The sequence below is a fragment of the Nylanderia fulva genome, unplaced genomic scaffold (genome assembly GCF_048542155.1).
Source record: "Nylanderia fulva isolate GAGA-0341 unplaced genomic scaffold, ASM4854215v1 Scaffold345, whole genome shotgun sequence".
Taxonomy (NCBI): Eukaryota; Metazoa; Arthropoda; class Insecta; order Hymenoptera; family Formicidae; genus Nylanderia; species Nylanderia fulva.
The window spans coordinates 982-5,680 of NW_028190417.1; the positions used below are offsets into that span (position 1 = coordinate 982).

A 4,699-nucleotide genomic window follows, 5' to 3' on the forward strand; every position below is an offset into this window, starting at 1 on the left:
TGAGACAAGCGCTACCTACTTTCGGGAAACAACGACGCACGCGCCGCTCTAGGGAAAGCGGTGCCATTCACCGTCCTGACCCTTTTTTTGGCCGTTTGTTGCTCCCTTCGCGCGCGCTCTTACTCTCATCCCATTTCTCCTCGGCTCTCGCGTACACACACGACTTGGATACACAAACACGCTCCCCCTCTTAATTTGCTCAGCATTCTCTGGGCGCGCGTTCGCCAACGTTTTACACGCTTGTGCGCTTCTCCTCCTCATTATTATTATTATTTCGGTGTGTCATTTCAGACGACGCCAGGATTTGCACCGCGGCCGGTTGGCGCGGCACAGACACCTCGGGCGAACGTCCAACGATCGCTCGTACGCCCATTGTAAGCGTTGCACAGGGCACAAGCGACGCGCGCGCCATTCTCTGGTCGCCCGCGTCGTGGCCGTGCGCGCTTTTCGGGCGCAAGCAGTTTAGGGGTACTAAAACGACCCTCAGCCAGGCGTGGTCCGGGAATTGTATCCGTGGACCGCAATGTGCGTTCGAAATGTCGATGTTCATGTGTCCTGCAGTTCACAAGTTGACGCGCAATTAGCTGCGTTCTTCATCGACCCACGAGCCAAGTGATCCACCGTTCAGGGTAATCGTTCGAAATTTTTTCGTTCGCGAAGAAACGCGCTTCTCGTTCAACCATCGTGGTCTCTTCTCTCGGACGAGAGAGAGAGAGAGAGAATAATCGTGGTGGCTCTTCGATCAGCCTGTCCGCGCGCGTCCGAGGACGCGCGCGGACCGCCGCCTCCCGCCAGGGAAGGCTACGGCACAAAGATAGAGTTGTGTGTTTCTCGTTCGGAGCGTCTCTCCCGCAACGGGAGAGCCGGGGCGGAAGCTCTTTGAAGAAACCGTCGGACCGACACAGTTGACAGATTGGTCGAAATATCATCGATCCCTTCTCTGTGTTATATATATATATTATAATAATATATGGGGGTCCTCTCGCTCGGCACTCGCGGTCGCACACCGTGTGTTCTCGGCACGCTGACCGCTGCCCCGCGACAACGGGGAGGGCGCGCGTCGACGAACGTCGTGGGTGCTGCACACACGCGTGCGCGGGCATAGGTTACCACCGGTTCGCGCTCAACGCCGAATCGACGCTCTGTGTGTGTGTGTGTGTGGCCGGAGAATGGCACACACACGAGCGTGATCGCGAAGCGTCTCGCTCCGAATCGTCGTCGAACACCGCCGGGCGCGCTGCTCTGCTTGCCGACTACTTTCGGTCAGAGAGGCGCGACGGCGTCCGTCGTTATATCAAAACACAACAACAAATTCCGTCAAATCCGTTATTTTCTTTTTCTCTGAGAGCGCCTTTTCAGCGCGTCCATTCAGTCGCCGACTGCTGCGAGCGCGCGTCTCTCCCAAAAGAGAGGACTCTCAACGCAGAGCAGGACCTCCGGAACGTTAATGATCCTTCCGCAGGTTCACCTACGGAAACCTTGTTACGACTTTTACTTCCTCTAAATGATCAAGTTTGGTCATCTTCCCGGCAACATCGGCAATGCCGAGACATTGCCGCGCACCAGTCCGAAGACCTCACTAAATCATTCAACCGGTAGTAGCGACGGGCGGTGTGTACAAAGGGCAGGGACGTAATCAACGCGAGCTTATGACTCGCGCTTACTGGGAATTCCTCGTTCGTGGGGAACAATTGCAAGCCCCAATCCCTAGCACGAAAGAGGTTCAGCGGGTTACCCGGGCCTTTCGGCCAGGGAACACACGCTGATTCCTTCAGTGTAGCGCGCGTGCGGCCCAGAACATCTAAGGGCATCACAGACCTGTTATTGCTCAATCTCGTGCGGCTAGAAGCCGCCTGTCCCTCTAAGAATATTTGTTTGTACGTTGGTAGTAAAAACCCGCCAGCCGAAGCCGGGGGCCTTCGCGATACCATAAGGTACGCCTATTTAGCAGGCTAGAGTCTCGTTCGTTATCGGAATTAACCAGACAAATCGCTCCACCAGCTAAGAACGGCCATGCACCATCACCCACCGAATCAAGAAAGAACTATCAATCTGTCAATCCTTCCGGTGTCTGGGCCTGGTGAGGTTTCCCGTGTTGAGTCAAATTAAGCCGCAGACTCCGCTTCTGGTGGTGCCCTTCCGTCAATTCCTTTAAGTTTCAGCTTTGCAACCATACTTCCCCCGGAACCCAAAAGCTTTGGTTTCCCGGAAGCTGCCCGCCGAGTCATCGGAGGAACTTCGGCGGATCGCTAGCTGGCATCGTTTATGGTTAGAACTAGGGCGGTATCTGATCGCCTTCGAACCTCTAACTTTCGTTCTTGATTAATGAAAACATTTTTGGCAAATGCTTTCGCTTCTGTCCGTTTTGCGACGATCCAAGAATTTCACCTCTAACGTCGCAATACGAATGCCCCCATCTGTCCCTATTAATCATTACCTCGGGGTTCCGAAAACCAACAAAATAGAACCGAGGTCCTATTCCATTATTCCATGCACGCAGTATTCAGGCGAAGGTAGCCTGCTTTAAGCACTCTAATTTGTTCAAAGTAAACGTACCGGCCCGATTCGACACTCAGTAAAGAGCACCGCGACGGGATATTAGTTGGGCCGCCCCTCGCGAGGCTAAGCCCACCGGTAGGACGTCCCACATCACGCCAGATAAACACCGCGAGCGGTGAACCGACGGTGTGCGACACAGATTCAACTACGAGCTTTTTAACCGCAACAACTTTAATATACGCTATTGGAGCTGGAATTACCGCGGCTGCTGGCATCAGACTTGCCCTCCAATGGATCCTCGTTAAAGGATTTAAAGTGTACTCATTCCGATTACGGGGCCTCGGATGAGTCCCGTATCGTTATTTTTCGTCACTACCTCCCCGTGACGGGAGTGGGTAATTTGCGCGCCTGCTGCCTTCCTTGGATGTGGTAGCCGTTTCTCAGGCTCCCTCTCCGGAATCGAACCCTGATTCCCCGTTACCCGTTCCTCATCGGAGGAACTTCGGCGGATCGCTAGCTGGCATCGTTTATGGTTAGAACTAGGGCGGTATCTGATCGCCTTCGAACCTCTAACTTTCGTTCTTGATTAATGAATGAGGGAGAGAATGAGAGCGTTGCGGAAGTGAGTGAGATAGCGTGTATGAGAGTAATTGGTGCGAGACTCCGTAAATTTCTGTTTACGGAGACGAACAAAATTTCTAAGAGTGCGAGTGAGAAAATACTGGACATTGTGGGAGAATATGAGGAACAGATGATGCAAATGTTGTGCAAAAATGAGAGAATACAGGGGAAACTGGATGAGTGTATGCGTCGAGCGAGTCGGGATTTAGCCTACGGCGGAAGTGGAATGAGCTATGCGAGCGTGAGTGCGAAAAATGTTGAAAAAAGCGTGATTGAAAAGGTACAGGAAGTGAATGTGAAAACGAGTGAAAACGAAAGAGAAGAGTTATGCGGTAATAGTGAGAGCGGATGATGCAAGTGCGAGTGTGACAAGTGAGGAAGTAAAGGAGAGAATGATGAAGCATGTGAGCAAGTCACTGAATGTGCGTGTGAAAGCGGTGAGGAAAGTGAGGAATGGAGGTGTAGCGATTAAGACGATGAGCGAGAGTGAGTTGAAAAGAATAAGAGAGTGTGGTCAGTTTAAGAATGCTGGCCTAAAGGTTGAGCTGCCTCGCAAGATAGGCCCAAAGATCATCTTGTACGATGTGCCGAATGATATGGCGAGTGAAGTGTTAATGAGAGAAATGTATGAGAGGAGCTTGAAAGGGCGAGTGGATGAGAGAGTATTTATGGAACGTGTGCGTGTTGTGAGTAGGAATGCGAAGAAAAATGCAACCTGCGGAAATGTGATATTAGAAGTTACGAGTGCAATAAGAAATGTGCTCTGTAGTGACGGACGAGTGTTTGTGCATTGGAAGGCCTTTAGGGTGAAAGAGTTTTTCAGTGTGCTGAGGTGCCACAAGTGCTTCGCATTTGGGCACATGATGCGGCAATGCACCGAAAAGGAAAGACTGTGCCAAAAATGCGTATGTGTAGGACACATGATGAGAGATTGTAAAAAGGAAAGTGTGTGTAGAAACTGTAAGCTGAAAGGGAGCAAATGTGATCACTCGGTTCTGTCCGAAGTGTGTCCGGAATACGTGAGAGCGTTAGAAAGAGAGAAAGCGAGAATAAATGACGAATGAATGGTGCGTGAATGTGGTGCAGTATAACTGCCAGAGAGCGTATGCGGTTATGTGTGATCTGGGTGAGATGATGCGCCAACGTCGAGTGAGTGTAGCACTGCTGCAAGAACCGTATGAAAGGCATGGACGTGTGGTGGGCTTGCCCATAGGTATGGATGTGATTGTGTGCGAAAGTGGGACGGTGAAAGCAGCAGTGGTGGTAAATGACTCTAGGTTAGACGTGATGTGCGTGAGAGAGTGTACGAATATGCTTGGAGTGAGTGTGTGGTTGAAGGAGGACTTTGGCGAAATGTATGTGGTGTCCATGTATTGCCAGTATGGTAAGTGTATCGAGCCGTACTTGGCGTACATGGACAGAGTATGTGAGACGGCCGGGAGAAAGCGTCTGCTGATAGGTATGGATGCGAATGCCGTCTCTCCCTTGTGGTATAGCAAGGGTGGAGGCAGCAGAGAGAGTGAAGCGCGTGGTAGAGTGATTGAGGAATGGATGATTGCGAGCGGGATGAATGTTTTTG

The 4,699-nt window shown here is 51.5% G+C and overlaps 1 non-coding gene and 1 pseudogene across 1 annotated transcript; both read right to left on the minus strand.

Moving 5' to 3' along the window:
* Positions 1-477: 477 nt before the first annotated feature.
* Positions 478-632, minus strand: LOC146722233 (5.8S ribosomal RNA). The gene has a single exon (XR_014925266.1). It is a non-coding gene; the product is annotated as a 5.8S ribosomal RNA (ribosomal RNA).
* Positions 633-1,453: 821 nt separating this feature from the next.
* Positions 1,454-2,182, minus strand: LOC146722234 (small subunit ribosomal RNA; annotated as a pseudogene; the record flags this gene model as incomplete).
* Positions 2,183-4,699: the final 2,517 nt, after the last annotated feature.